We start from the raw sequence: 16,077 nt of genomic DNA, 5'->3' as shown, positions 1-16,077 counted from the left end.
ATTAGCTTGATCAGCAAACTAACAACCCCAGCGTCCTTTCAGCAGCAGTCTCTTCATCACCAGCCAGGAACCTCCTTCCTTCCTGGCTGATTCTCATGAGTGGTGCAGACTCCCAGGAGCTTTGTAGTTAAAGTGCTGCCTGGCCTGCACTCCAACCCACAGCTCAGCCTCTGCACCTGCTGTAATCCAGCATAGCAGCATAGCACCTGTGTTTCTAACAGCCCACACAATTCCTGCTCCAATCGCAGGAGGGCTGACAGCAGGAGCAGATTTCCTGCCAACCAGATCACAGAGGCCATATGTTTGCTCATTTCATTCCTTTTCCCTTCCTCAATCAAGGCTGTGGGGGGAAGAGGCAGTTGGTTTGGTTTTTTTTGTTTTGGATTTACTGCTGTTCTGTGGAGTTGGGTCTCTGTGGGAACCCATTACAAAATCTTCAGCTAGGACTCAGAACACTTTCAAACCAGGCCTAGGACAGTTTGCAGAGCTGGCAGTTTGGCTTTTGGAGTCAGTTTCATGAACTATATTTCTTCAGTCAATGAGCACTCTCTACTTTTGTACTTTTCCATTGATTTTTTTTTCCCTTCAGTTTTTAAATGACTGTAATCAAAGAACTACTCCAGGCATGTTAAAAGAGCACTACTCTGGTAGTCCCATCAGTTCCTGCAAAATTGGCACTTGATTTAATTAAGTTTCTGGCACTTATGCTTACAAATATGGCCTTCCAAATTAAAGTGATACTGAATTTTCTGATTGTATCTTAAGAGAGGTGTGTATTAGGCCATTCACATCAAAGGGATGTTACTTTTAACAGTGATGCCAGATGAAATAGTTTCTCATGTTGGCAGTAGTATCATCATTACCAATAGTTTTAGCAAAAACATGGAGCTCCTCTGTGATCATGGGTGGAAGAACCTGCCTTACCCAATTGGATTCCTAATAAAAAGGATCTGCCTGATTAGCCTCCTGCTGCCAGAAGAAAGCAAGAGAGTAACACGACTATCCTCCGTAAAGAGATGAGAAGAGAAAAATAGAAGAAACCTAAATTGGTGTTTGCAATGTCCCATTCACTTCAAAGGGAGTCTGCAATACTGTATTTCTGCCACCCAGTGCAGGGTTGTCAGTCAGTTGCACACCAGGCTTGCTCACAGGACAACAAGATGGCATCTTCTAGCATGAGTAAACACTGGCTTCACCGCAGGGGAACCCATGACACTGGCAATTGTTGGCTGTTTAGAATTTTACTTCTGTAAGGTGAGTGATTACTTCTGTAGCGTAAGAGGTAGGAGTTTGGGGGATGGGAGGTGATGATTTCATGGTTCCTTCTCTGGTTCTCCCTTAGATTCCTTGCTAAATCCTTTTGGGGAAGGGGGGTGATACAATCAGGCTAGATTTCTGAGTTAACCTTTTCAGTGACCTTCAGGTCATAGTTTCACAACCTGTGGTACGTGTACCCCTAGGGGTATGTGAGACACAGGCAGGGGTATGCGGTGAAAAACCCAGTGAAGGGAGGCAGGCAGGCAGCAGCCGCCTGCTTCCCACCCGATCCCAGCTCCCAGAGTGTTGGGGCACTTATTAAAATGTTCAGAAGTTAGGGGGTATTTGCTACTTACAAGGTTGAGAAACGCTGCTTTAGGTCACTCTCTTCCTCAGCCAGATTGTGCTATCATTCTTTATATGTTACAGTAGTTGGCTCAGAAGGCCAAATATCAGCATTTGTTGTGTATTTTCAACAGTTATTTTATATAGTAGGAACGTCAGACTCTTTATAATAGAAATACTTTCTATTTTTGCAATGTCTTTTCAGCTCTACTTTGTTAAAACAAACCTAGTTGCAAAATGTCCCATTTTCTAATTCACAATCTGGCCAGTGGCACAACCCTCTGGCTTTATATAAATGTGAGGCTAAGGAGTATACAGTATTAGCCTCTGGGATTTATAGTCACATTTGTTCTTACAGAGGGCAACAACACATTTCAGGCCAGAAAATTTAAAATATCATGTACTAAACTATTAAATTACCAGAAAGGTGCTATCCACACTAGGATTAGTATTTGGCCTATGTGAGTTGTAAAATATTCAAACACAAAATACGTATTCAACTTGGCTGTGAGCATATAATTGTATGAAATAGAAGTAGGCTTTTTGGTGAAAAGACTGACTTTTTGTTTTGTGTTTGTACAGTGCCTTGCGCAACCGGGTCATGGTCCATGACTGTGACTCTTAGATATCACAACTCAAATAATAAAAATAAACCAAATTAATGATTGGCCAAACCTACAATATTCTGATCTGGATTTGGCAATTTTCTAAGACCCCACTCTTGCAAACACTATAACTTTATACCCATGAGTACTCCGATTGACTCAGGATCCTGCCTTGAATTCAGATCTAGGCATTCCCAAAGTTTTTGGATCTGGGGATTTGATTCAGGCTTACGTCCAGTTTATAGATAAACCTTGATTTTTATAAAGGGATATCAATAACTTGTAGACAATTGGGATTCTTCAAAAATGAATTTCATTTTGGATTCAAATTTTAGATACATTTCAGATAACACAAAATACAGAGTTTAGAAAACTGGGGTATATTTGTATGTGCTTTTCCATTATTAGAATTTCTCAGTGGTAGTTGAACAGCTGCAGGCTGAAAATGCAAAATATTTGTGTGTATATTCACATGGATTATGACTTAAAGACCATAGGAAAGCTGGTTCTATTGGCATCTAAAATCAGAAGGAAAGAGATTTGTTATCATTTAGCAAGCCCTCAATAGCTTTAACTGCTTCCTGTAGTGTTCAGACTATTCCACTGTAGAATCCTTGCTCTGTTACCTCACAGTTGTTGGCCCTTAATTTGTTCTTTTTCTGTTATGGAATTAAAGGAAGAAAAATGCTCAGTCTTTATCTCTGTACCTAAAAGCATAAAATGAATGCACAGTTGTGCACTGAGGTGAATGTATTACGGATTCAAAGCAGTTATTACATCCCTTGCTATTAGATTTTTTTAAATCAACTGTACTTCTTTGATGGGTTGGCAATTCACTTGGCTGTAGTATAGTGTATTGCCTGGTTCGAAGTTAACCTTCATCAGTCCCTATAGGCGTATTCTATTGCTTTATGTTAAAAACTTGGACTGGGGTACCACCAAGCATTGTTATCTTTTTGCCATACATTTTGCAAATGCTACGTTTCCCTTGCCATAGCTGCTGGATGGCTGTGCCCATTATACTGTTGTAATATGGCTCCCAGTGCCAGTTTAACTGAGTTTTCAAATGGTCTTATAAAATCTGTACTCTCTTTCCCCCCGGCCCCATTTTTATTTTATTTTATTTTTACAACTGTACTAACGTCGCACTCAAGCTACGCCACTTTTCTGGTCAAACATTCTTAGGGCAGAAAATAGTTCATAGAAAAGTGATACCTGGGTAGTGTGGCTGGTGAACAAATTGAAAAGGGTACAGTATGTTTAAAAATTACTATAGTAATAGCAATGGGATAAATAGATGATCCACTTGTTTCTTGAGTGCCATTTTTTAATATATAGATTTTTATTTCCTGGAATAACACTGGAAAGCACATAGATGTGTTTGTACTTACCAAATAAAGGCTAACATTTTTTTCTCATTGTAATAGTGATATTTAAAAAAAAAACAAAAAAATCCTGCAGATTTGCAAGTCCTCCGAGCACTGCTGCGTTGATCCCGGTGACATGTATCAGAGTTTTCAGGGTAATTGAGCCTTGCTGGAACATAGAGATGGAAATAAATTGGATATCTGCCAGCAGCCATTTCTTACATTTAAGAGCCATTTGTGGTTTTGGAAAGTTCTCTATATACAGTAGAAAATTCCATCACATAGATAAACTTTTGGTTAATAGCCCAGCCAGGTTTACTCTCACACAAAATTATAATAACCAGGATCCTGTACAACACTTGGCAAGATGCATTCCAAGGGGATTAAAAATTGACACTGATTGATAACAATTTTTTTTATTAAAAAATAACACTGACTCATTTCCTTCTTATTCCATTTTGGGGGTTACTACATATCCAGTTCTGTAAGTGTACAAATGTTGCTATGCTACTTTGTTTCAGTTTTTCTTAGGTTTCTCTTATTTGTCTATTTTCATCAAGGAAGAACGGATCTGGTTGAAGTAAAGGTCTGGGGCTGTGGAAGAGAGGGATATTACTTTTACTTACCTCTCAGGGGTGTCAGGATGAAAATGGAAACCCCAATAACTGCAGCTAAAAGTATTTTGCTGCATTTCTCACAGTTGATGATGAGGTGATATTGAGTCATCAGACAGATGAGGAGTAAGTGGACACAGACTCAGGCTGTACTGACTCCAATTTGTGTCTAATGCAACTCTGGACAGACTCTCTCATTCACATTCACTTTAGATTATAATAGATATGAATCCTCCTGTTTTTGGGTACTGCCAGAGACCAGGATACTGATATAGATGTGCCACTATTCAGTTCTGGTATGGCATTTCCTATGTTTCTATCCTTCTTCTTACACAGAATGCAAAGGGTAGTGGTGGGTAGCATCTCCTTCAATTCCAGATCATTCTCCTGCGAAGTCCCAAGACTCTGTGGACTCCTTGTTAGAAATGATGGGGCAGATCATCAGCTGGAGATGTATATATTAAAGTTGCACCAGTGGAATATCTGACTCATGGACTTTAGTGCCTGTAGAATATAGGTGCCACACGACTCTACGTTTTTTTCCCACACTGAACACAGACCGTATCATCACCTGGCTTTCTGGGACATGCATGAACTGAAGACAACTAAGACTTGCTGGTGAGCTCTATTTTTGGTGTACAGTTTGCATAATTTTTTGCTAGGCCAGCCCTGACAGTACTCAGAGGTGGGGTCAGCCAGCTGTATGTGACAGTGGGCACAGCAGAGCAGAGCTTCACTACACCCTCCATACCCCACACTCTGACATGCCACATACACCAAGAGGCTGGAGGCAGAGGTGCAGGGCCCTGATCCAACACACGTGCTCCTGTAGAGAATTCCCCTTTGTCAGTGCAATTCTTTGCTGGCAATTTGCGGTTGCATTACACTCCCTTTGTACCACTTGAGTAGTGCAAAGGGATCAAATCTCAGAAGAGAATGTGGCCCTTCCTAATACGTTTTAATCTCCCCAAGCATGTTCTTTTCCCAAGTCCAACTCTTATCATATTCCTTCCTTGTAATAGCTGATGGATAAGGTTCTGTTTTTACTAATGCCTTTGCTGTTTAAGTCTGAGTCAGAAGAAATTGACAAGAAGATAGTGTGTGTTCTATCCTGCATTAGCATAGCTGCTTGTCAAATACTGTTTTCTGTAAACTTTTTTTCCTTTTCATCTTGTGTCTTTGCCCTTGTTCAGAAATATGGCATTTATTATAAAAATCATTATAATAATACCCTGATAATTCTGAGCATAAGTGAGGATGTGTCAAGATTCAATGCTGCATGAAAGAGATTTTAAAACTGTTGTTTGTCTTGGTTAGTAATGAATTCCTTAGCCTGACTGGACTATAAAGAAATATATCTCTTTGGAGTCTTGCATTCGCTTGTGTTTGTTTTCATGCAAGTCTTCTGTACTTTTTTCCATGTTGTCCCTCGTAGGGGAGGAGCTCCTCATTAACATCTGCAAACACATCTTATTGTCCCTCCTTTACTACGAGCCCCACAAAAAACTTGGCAATGAGTACTGGTCTCAGTCTGTGATTGGGGCTCCTAGATGTTTCCAGAGTACAAATAAGTCAGTGTGCATGTGTATAGAGTAATAGTGTATATTTTCACAGAAAAAGGATGTGGCTACTTAAAGCATTCAGAGTGCATCTTAAAGACAAATTTAGAGACATTTACTGCATGTTTGCTGTGAGTTGTCTGGAAGTTAATAAGCATGAAGAAAGAACAAATCTAATGAAACTCCATAATTTAAATTGATTGAAATTTTTCTGTTCCAAATTCATTGAAACTGCATAATTTTGATAGTCCAATGGACAACTTTTCATGATTAAGGTCTGAATAATGTACAGTTTATCACACTGAATCCAAATAAAATCTGCTTCATAATGTGTCTGCTGCATAATAATACAGGACTCGTATCTCTTCCTTTGTGTTGATATGGAAAAGAAGAGAATTGCTGTTTACTTAGTAATTTCCTCTTGCATAACAAGAAGGCATGAAATTCCAGGTTTATTTACTAAGCACATATGGCTTGCACACTAATGTATCTTAATGGTAGACTTTAGTTTGCATGATTAGCCTATTTCTTAAACTTTTACCCAAACAATTTTAGGCTGAAGACAAAGGGCATGCTTTGTAGCTGTCTTTCAGTTCAGATTGTTGTATTTTTCTGTGCAAAATACATAAAGTCCACAATATACCAAAATCCATCTTCTTGTTCTCTAAACTCTTCCTCCTCTTGCTCGATTAATTGGCTCTTCACTCTGTTGCACAAAAAACAGGTGAATGAGAGACACTGCTGTGATGTGATGGAAAACAGCGCAATGCTAGAATGTGATCTGTTTGTTGTGTATCGAGGCCCTGTAGAACAGCACAATTGGTTAATGACATAGATTGATTTAATTTGTGTTCATGCACACACCTCTGCTTAACTTTAATGTACAGTATCTTGCAATATAACAATGGCATTACTATTCAAGGCAATGGAGACAACATTTGCATACTAACAATAAAAAAGGGATAAACACCATTTCACTGAAAGGCAGAATTAGGAACAGAAACAGCAAGTGTAAATTAAATGATTAGAATAATTACTTCCAAGACATTTAGGATTTCTTTTCATTGGCAGGAGATGCTAGCACTCTCTTATACGGGAGGGAGAAAAGCACGTCGTCTCCTACAGAACTTGGTAACTTGCCCTCCACCAACTAAGAAGTGCCTCGTGGCCGTTTCTGAAACTTGGTCAGGATTCTGAGGTCTGGGTTATAGCGTGTGTTATGTGGGAGTAATAGACACTATACAATGCTAAGGAAAGATGGGGATGAGAAGGGAGAAAATATGTGCTTTTTCTTTGTGCTGTAGAATGAAAGAGTTGGGGAGTCTTGCCCCAGTAAGATCAGCTGGTGGATTTTTTTTTTTTTCACGCATGTGGCATCATTCTTTTAGGATAAGAATATTGTGACACCTTTCTGTAATGAAAATAAAGTGTCAACTGTCTTGGTTAGTTTTGGACACACAAGTCAGATGGTATGTCTCTGTACCATGAGTATTCCTCTGAGGACCAGGTTTTTTGCACCGGTGTTCATGTTTATAAGCTGAACACTTCTTTTCTATGAATATTCTTTAATAGTCCCTCAAAATTTTCTGTTTCTGCAGGCATATTTCTTGTGAACTCATTCTCTAGAATGGTAGTGGAAACTGAACATACGGAGGCCACAAACACAACTGAAGTAAATTCAGTGTTTTGTTTGAATGAATGTTTATAGAATTTATTTTGCAGCTATTTACCCATCTCTAATTCCCTGTTAGTGGTGCCTCTCTAGAAAGCCATATGTGTGTGTCTGCACAACGTAAACTAGTCAAATATTTCAACACAAATGCTGTGTGAGCCCTTCCAAATTCAGTATGAAATGAGCTCACACAGGGTTTGTAGATATGCAGAAATAGAAGTGGGGCTAGATCTGAGCTTGCCACCTTGTCCCTGGCCTCCCCAGCATGTGGACCAGAACAGCTATTTTGACATGAAGGAGGAGATAGGCTGTAGCAGGAAAATGGCTGGTTCTGTTTACTCCCCCCATGGAACAAGAGGAAAGCCGGGACCAAGTTATTACTCTGAATTAATTTGGTCCAAGCTTTGCTTCTGAGACAGTGCATTTCCACCTTGCCAACCTACCCTATATGGGTGTATGTGTGGACATGTCTGCACTTCCAGTGTGAACACAATGTCTTCATGAGTAAATGCTCGTCGTTCAACACTTCTCCAAACGAAGAACAGTCACCCTGATGTTCTCTAAGCAAATAAAAAGAGTATGAATGTGTGGATAGTCAGACACATTTGCAAGTTTATTTTGCTATTACTTTCCCAGTGCTGTTAGCTCCTGTGGCCTATTTCTTCCCTCCTTTATTCCTTTGTATTTGTGTACTGTACCATGCACAACCCAACATCTGTTAGAAAGGAGCTACTCCTGTAATCATCTTTTAATACTGGCCAGGAAAGGCCTTGTGCTGAGCTTCAAAAGGAGCATGTGAGGGGTGTGCTAAAGTTAATCTTGCTCATATTGAATCATCTTGTATGATTCTTCTCTACAGATATGTTAGTAATTCTTTACCCACGAGAATTCCTTTTTCATTTTGTTCTGAAATGAAAACATGTAGCTGCAGAGTCGAGTTGGATTATATTGATTAAAATTTATTTTCCTCCAGTAAAGTCAAATTGAGTTTTCTCACAATATTAATTCTATGATGATATTAAGGTTTCATGTCAGATGACTGCAGGAGAAAAGGCAGTTCAAATGGGTCCAATGTTAAAGTCCAATATGCCTAAACATATTTCTCCTCTCCAACCCCCTAAATATATAGAGGCACTTTTGTTCCTTCTGAATAGTTTTGTAGATTTACTATATTTCTTCAAAAATAGAATTGGCTAAAGCCCTAAACAGAATTCCCTACATCTTACAAGAGGGGAGGCTGTGTATTTCATTAACTGCATTATTTTCAGTGATGGGCAAGTCTCAAGCTTTCATTGGACCTCACAAATCCCTAGAAGTTGACATACCTCTGCAAACTTTTTGCCCTACCTGGCATACCCATCGCAATGTTTCTCATGCTGCGTTGGAACCAGTAAGTACAGAGGAGTGCGAAGAGCAGAGAGGGAGAGAAGTTAATTGACCAATAACCTAAAAAAATTGTCTTACGGCTTTCTTACTACAAATTTTGAATGAAGTCTGGTGCTTATTCCTTGTTTCACTTTCCTTTATTTCTAGGTTTTCAATATTACTGTGTCTAGATAAGGTATATTGGGTAATTTTTAAAGATTTCTAAAATGTATCTGTTATAAGTTATTTTCTTGTCAGTCTGTAGAGTTGGGACTCGTAGCGGTAGGGCAACCTAGTATTACATGTGGAGTGATATGAAATATAGAACTAAATTAGAAACAAAAACACCCCACCCCCGTCTCTCAAACAGTGTTAAAATATTTTTCTCTGTAAACTAGCTATACAGCTCCCAGGATAGTCCTGGTGATAGCCCTGGGAAAGGGTCAGGATCCAGGGAAGTAGCCCTGGGTATCGGTGTTCTGCAACAGGAAGAGGGAGCTGAGGAGAACCTGGCAGGACTAAAAGCTCTAGCCCGAATGGGTGAAGGTTGGGTTTGTTTGGTTTGGGGTTTTCTGCATTCTGTTGCCGAGGGTGCTGGAGAGAAGCCTGGGAATTCACTACTCTCAGAGAAGGGGGGAACTGCAGAGGAACCCATGACGGGCATGTGTTGATAATTAGTATTGTGTGGAACTGTGTTTGTATGGGACGTTGATAGCCCAGAAGGAGTGAGTTTTTAACGTGCTCTGGTGGGAGAGCTAAGTCACAAGAGGAAGCAGACTATCGTAGGGTCACAGTGCCTGTTGGCTACAGGTGCCAGGTGAGGAGCGCCTGCTATGCCAGGCCTAGTCATGAGGGGGCATGTTGGTTAGTGAGTCACACTTTTACACCTCTGGCTGCAAGGCTGTTAATCCGGATCTTTCACAAGCACTAAAATCACTTCTTCAAGGAAGGTTTCTCCTCAGACCTGTTACTAACACAGAAGTTTCGATTTTGACAATTGAAAGCATAATAAATAATTATCCAGAGTACTCCTCACCCATAATGCTGTTTTCACTTTGTGCTTGAGTTAGCTTGTATAATGAAAACTGGCTCCATCGTTTCATTCACTGGCCCTCTCCCTTATGCTGCTAAAATGAGAACCAAATAAGCAAGGGCTGAAGGTCAGGGAGGGAAGTACTGAGGAGTTCCAACCTGCAGTAGTGAAGGATTGGAGGCAATTTGTTGGAGCCTGTCCACACTTCCCAGAACTCCTGGAGGATGCTCCCGTTTACTCACCCCCAAATTTTTGAGTGCAATGCTGTATGAGAGTTTGATTTGACACTGTTGTGTCTGCCCATTGATGAATGAAACAATCAGTGGCTCCCCTCATCTGGTGGCCAGACTTGCTGTGTGTCTGGGACCTGTGAGGTATGGTAGCTGAAACTTGACCAAGAACTGCTGTGATCCTTATTGTAACCCTTCTGCCAGGCAGAGCTGGCAGCAGCAAAGGGCCAGGTTCTATATTGGGGTCCCTGTCAATGATACAACACCAAACCGGCTTGAGCCCCCACCCAGTCACCTGGGAAATCACTCACTATCCCCTGGGCATCCCCGAAAGGCAATACTTCCCCTCTCGCAAGCACAGAGTCTGAGTGTAGAAAGCAAATCTTTTAATAACTGAAGGGAAGTAACACAGCATTGGCTTGGGGAACAGTACAAACTGAATTCATGAACTCAATGAGCCAAACCCACCCTAGAGTATGGAGACGTATCCTTCGCCTCTCCCTTCTTGCTTTCCCCTGTACTGACCATCATAGTTGCAGTGTCCGCCTCTCACTTGGGGCTCAGCCAGTCCCCTTCTGCAAGCTTCTGCCGGACATGGGCTTGACCAGGCCCTTTCCGCTGCTGCCTCCTGCCAGCTCTGGGCCTTGCCAAGTACCTGCTTCTGGCTCCCACCATCTGCAGATGCCCCCTGCTCCTGACTCCCGCTACTGGTTGTCAGCTCTTACGTAATTTCAGCTTTCAGCTCATGGGAAAACCACCTGCTGACACAGGAGCAATGTTCCGGCTTTTTAGCAGAACAAAAGACTTGAAGAGGAATCATTATTTCTACCTTTTAATAGTGGTAGGAGATAGTCAATCCATGCCTGAGGGTAGCCCTTTGCCAGGGCTAGTGCAATCTCCACAGGAGACTTCTCACCCCCTCCCTGCTGCCCTTACAATTCTGGAACATCCGTCCGCCAGTCTTGTTGGGCTCTGTTTAGCTGAGAGTGAATCTTTTATCAGAACAGACTAAACACAGATCTGCTGCCATTTGTTCATACAATCGAAGGACAACATTTCATTACCCCTGCAGTTAGCACAAAAGTGATTTGTAACACAATACCAGACATATTGACCATTTTCCCATCATGCTCAGCACCTAATGTGCTTATGCAATATGCTGAGTACTTAATTATACTCATGCAAATACAAAGCCCGTGCAAATAAAGTGTCCCCCCGCCCCCCCCCCCCCCCGCCCCGTTACACCAAAGTGAACTTACCTCTGGCAGCATTCTTAAAAATCTACGTTTTTTCCCAGCCAGAAGTCACTCTTCATAGACGTTTTCATGGATGTTAAATTAATAACGACAACAACAAAAGCTCTTTAAGAAAATTCAAGTACAAAGGTGGTGTGTCCTAAGCTCACAAAACATGCCTTCTGTCTGATCTTCTAACAAAGGTACGCCTTTATCTGAAGCCACATTGTTGGCCTTAACTTTGTTTCCTGGCTTTTTGTTAATTTCAGCAAGATTCTTGTAGACCCACTTTTTTAAAATTTACTGAAGTCTGAGTTTATGAAATACAGCACCTGATGCTTTAAGTGGCAAGGTACCGTAGCTCTGCTGGTGATAGAGCTGCTGAAAAAGGTAATAATGCCTATTGACATTAGTTACTATTTTTCTGCAGCTGTTCTGCCCACATTCACCACAGTGCTAGGAATAAATGCTTTGTTTCCTCTTGGGCAATAAAACCTGATTTAAAAAGCAAGCCATGAACTGTAGTATGTGGTACCAAGAAGTAGCTGTTGTTAAAGGAATTAGTAGGTGGAAAGCTGCCGAAGGCTGTAGCACTATATAAAATTAGAGTGGAAATAGTAGTTGTAGACATTGTTTTATTTTTGGTGGTTCAGGACAAGAAATCCACATAGAGTTTAAAGTTATAGGATGCTGGTGATTTTTAAGGCAAAGAAAATAGATTTTTTTGCAAACACATTTCTGACAAAGAGGAAGGGGTGGTGATTGTTTTCAAACTGCTTCATTTCTAAGGCGGGTAACTGGTTCATCACTACTAGTTAAAATTTGTTCTCTAACAAGACGTAGAAATGCTATCTATTTGAATATGGTCTGTAAAAGCTTAATTACTCACCTGCCGGAGGGTTAGCTTTGCACCCATTTCGTGACAATTGTTACTTCATTGCTGTGTTACCATCTTCAAACAAATCTGTTAATATCTCTTGGCTGTGCTTTGCTGAGCAGATGCACAAAAGGAAAGCTGGCACTCTACTGCATGCCTCATAGGCTGTAGATATACTATTCTCTTCCCTCATAACTGATTTCTAAGGAAAGCAATAAAACATTTGTTCAGAGGGTTTGGGGTTTTTACATTGGGGAACTGCTCGGATTACATTTTTCCGACTTTAATTTGCACGATGCAAGCTAGCACACAGAAAACCATGTATTCCTGATACATTTGAAAATGTGACTCTCCTCCAGCTTTTTGTCTCCCTGGTCCCTGGTCTGACTGGGATTGAATTGGCCCCCAGTGGAACATAGAGCAATCTCTGAGGGCTGCTCCAATTTGTGACCAGCTGCCCTAGGGAGCCATTCAATCAGGCAAAGATATCTGAAGCTCAGTGGTGTTCTGGCCACGCCTAATTTCCTTCATCCACAGCTCTATGCAGGCTGAGTAAGGCTGATAGAATCTGACCCTCTATGGTTTGCCTCTGTAGTCCATGCAGGTAACAATATGCTTAATTGGCCCAATAAAAGATACTACACACAGAGACACACACACACCAGTCCATTGAAATGTATCACATTATCAAACTTGTTCACTTTGGTTTTGAAGGATGAATATGGCTTCAAACACTTTCACTTTGCAGAAGTTGTGAATCCTGGGACACAGGAGAGTTATGCCTTGTTATACATCTTTGCATAAATCTCTATGGAAGTCCAAATTGATTTACTAGAATTGTGGTTATACCCCAAAGTTTGATTGAAAAACACTGTTCTCAATTTTGCTGTCCATATTTGCCATTCTGAAACACAGAAATAAGATCATATCTCATTGGGACCAATTTTCTTTTGCACATTTAAGAAGTGCAGAGGTTTCAATGATTTAATAACTATATTTCATTGCTTAGCAAGAGAAACACTGTAATATTTCTCTGCTTGTTACAAGTACTTCTTTCCTGGTGCTCTATTATTAACCATAGATTAGCTCTTCTGAAAAGAAAACTATCTTGTTTTGACATTTTAGGTCTTTCCTATTGTTCTCTTGAGCTATTTTGTAGAACTTGCTCTCCTTTTCTAAGGCAGAGAGCTAAAATTTCAGACCAAAACATTTTAAAAATAAAACTGTATAATTAAATTACTCTTTAGTTAAGTAGACTGGGACTTTCAAAGAGGTCTAGGGCTTGAGTTGCCATTCTGGTTGGACATATTCCTGGAGCTTTCATCGCATGACATAATCTTTAATTCCTGGAGACTCCAGGACAATCCTGGAGGCAACCCTACCTAGGGGAGTGAGGTACCCAGTTCTCATTGACATTCAGTCAGAGTTGGGTGCCTGACTACCATTGGCCACTTGGAAAATCACAACTCTAAAGAATCAGATAGTGGATCTCAACAAACTTAGCTTTAGGGGACTGATCCAACTTTCGTTGATATCTATGGGAGTCTTTCCAGAGATTTCAATGAGAGTTGGATCATTTTCTTTTAACACTGAACAGAATATCTGAGCCAATCATATGGAATTTTCTCTTTGTCCATTAGTATTTTCCCTCTTCTTTGCTACACTGTGTAGCAAACAGGGGCTTTCTTCTTTCAATGCAAAGATGTTTTATGAATACCCATAGTGGTTTGTTTATGGCAAAACCAGTGTATTGGACGACAAAGTGGATTTTTTCATCTTTGTTGCAAATTCGTGTAGAGTAGTTGGTTTAATGTAATGAACTAATTGCAGTTGAATGGGCATTTACCACATGAACTAATTGCAGTTGAATGGGCATTTACCATAGCGAGATTTTCTGGTCATGTGCCAATTGCTAGGTAAGCTGACTATATGTACATTCTAGAACTTTTCTTGAAGAGAACTGGTAGTCAGGATCTTTAGTTTGGAGTGGAAGTGAAGTTCTAGACGTATCTGAGTGGGCTGAGATGCTGATCACTTGCTTAAAGACTCCTTTGTACTTTGCAGTGAGTAAAAAAATGAGTCCAATTTCTTATCACAGTTCTGTTTTCTGTTTTCTCCTCACTGTTCTACACCAAGCTTTTTCTTCTTAATCATTCAGGGAAATCAGTGTCTATAACAATTTCAGTCTCCCACCATCAAACTAACTGAGATATTGCCAATTCAATGGTATGATTTTACTGCAGGAGCTTAAAAATGCAGTGGCTTCTGAGACATTGAGCCCTTTTTAAGATGTCCAGCTATGCATGACATCTAGCATCAAAGGCAAGAAAACAAGCTGAAAGCGCTATCACAGGCAATTTGAAACATGCATGCCACATTTTCACAAGTAAAATATTAAAGTTTGTTAGCGATAACAATAAGATTGTTATGAATAAAATGTCAATTTATTTTAGAGTTAAAACTTGAATACAAACTTTGCGGTTCTTTTTGGATGATTCGATTCTCATTTTTGCATATGCCTTTTTGTGCCTTGGTTCTTTCAAGAAACTAACTAAAATGCTGCAAAAAATGATTGCTAGCCAGGACCTAATGCAGAAAAATCCGAAATCTTTCACTTGTTCACTTGTCCAGTTTTGCAGACTCAGGAGATTCAGATAGTTTGGATAAATGTCTAAATTATTTGTATGAACAGAACCTGAATTTTTAGGCTGAGATTTTCAAAGCTACCTAGTTTAATTTTATTGGGAATTGAGTATCTAAATCCTCAAGTCAGCTTTGAAAATACAAGCAAAAGTCCTCTACATTGTACCCATTCATATTTTGAAAGTTTCATTGAAAAGTGCTTTGTGTCCCTCATGGGAAGTGTGAAGTTCATACATAAATTTTATACACTGTTTCAACATCTATTCTTTGTGATTGGTTGTTGCTGCCAACCATTTCCCTACAGCCTTTTCAAGAATGGGAGGACTTTCCTCTACTGGTCCATTAAAAAAAATCTTTTGCTGTTGCCACTAAATTTTATGGAAGCCATAAAATATCTTTTGGCTTTGACTTGAAGCACAAGGAGAATGTTTGCACAATGAACATCAGACATTGTCAGTGTTAATGTGCAATGTCTGTTGGCAGAGCTGTCTATAAAAATTTTTTTTGTCAGCCAAATGTTACTTCTATTTCACTCAGAACTCACATCTGTCACGGGATAGGAAGAATAACAGGTTATATTAATATCAGCTACAGGCTGTTCCATTTCTTTTTTTTTTTTTTTTTCTATTGCTTCCTTTTTGGTAACCACAGGCGACAAGTTGTTTTCAAGCCTTCCCTAATTGATGGAGAAATGTAGATACTGAGATAATTCTACAAAAAACTCTTCTGGACATGAAACTATTGTGAAAAACTATCGCTAGGCGTCTTGCAAGTTTACATATGATTGATCTTAAATGCATCAGAAGAAATTTGAAAAAGACACCTTTTCCTTATGTCAAGTGCTGCAGTTAGACTTCACTAGTTTCTAACATATATAACTAATGACAATCTCCAAATCATTTAGAAACAATTTTTAGAAATATACTGTGAATAAAAGCCCCAAAGGAAAATACGTACAAAGTATAATTGGTAACACATATTAGAATTGCCATCTAGTACCTAATAAGACAGTCCCCACTTCAAAAACACAAATGACACCTGGTAAAAAAGAGAAAGCAATATCACATGATACATTTTAAATGTCTTTCTCTTTCATTTCTCTCCTTAATGTCTCACTTTGTGAGAATACAACTCTTGCTATAAAATATTTTAGAAAACTAAAAATAGTCTAATAGTATAACTATATATTCCATTTTCATGGTGACAAAAATTCAATAAATTTTAAGTGTGACACAATGTTTTAAAAATCTATAAAATGACATAGAAATTCCACCC

The 16,077-nt window shown here is 39.7% G+C and overlaps 1 long non-coding RNA gene across 1 annotated transcript in view; it reads left to right on the top strand.

Annotated features, from left to right (window-relative positions):
- The first annotated feature begins 1,234 nt into the window (after positions 1–1,234).
- Positions 1,235–16,077, top strand: part of LOC137153130 (uncharacterized) — a 54,446-nt gene continuing 39,603 nt past the window's right edge. The window contains exon 1 of the long non-coding RNA XR_010919709.1: positions 1,235–1,254. This is a non-coding gene — a long non-coding RNA (uncharacterized lncRNA). The remainder of the gene's footprint in view (positions 1,255–16,077) is intronic.

Source organism: Emydura macquarii, unplaced genomic scaffold, assembly GCF_026122565.2.
Source record: "Emydura macquarii macquarii isolate MOO-44397 ecotype Brisbane River unplaced genomic scaffold, CSIRO-AGI_Emac_v2 contig_1253, whole genome shotgun sequence".
NCBI lineage: Eukaryota > Metazoa > Chordata > Testudines > Chelidae > Emydura > Emydura macquarii.
The sequence above is the reverse complement of the archived record's forward strand: the minus strand, read 5'-3'. Positions and strand labels throughout refer to the sequence as shown.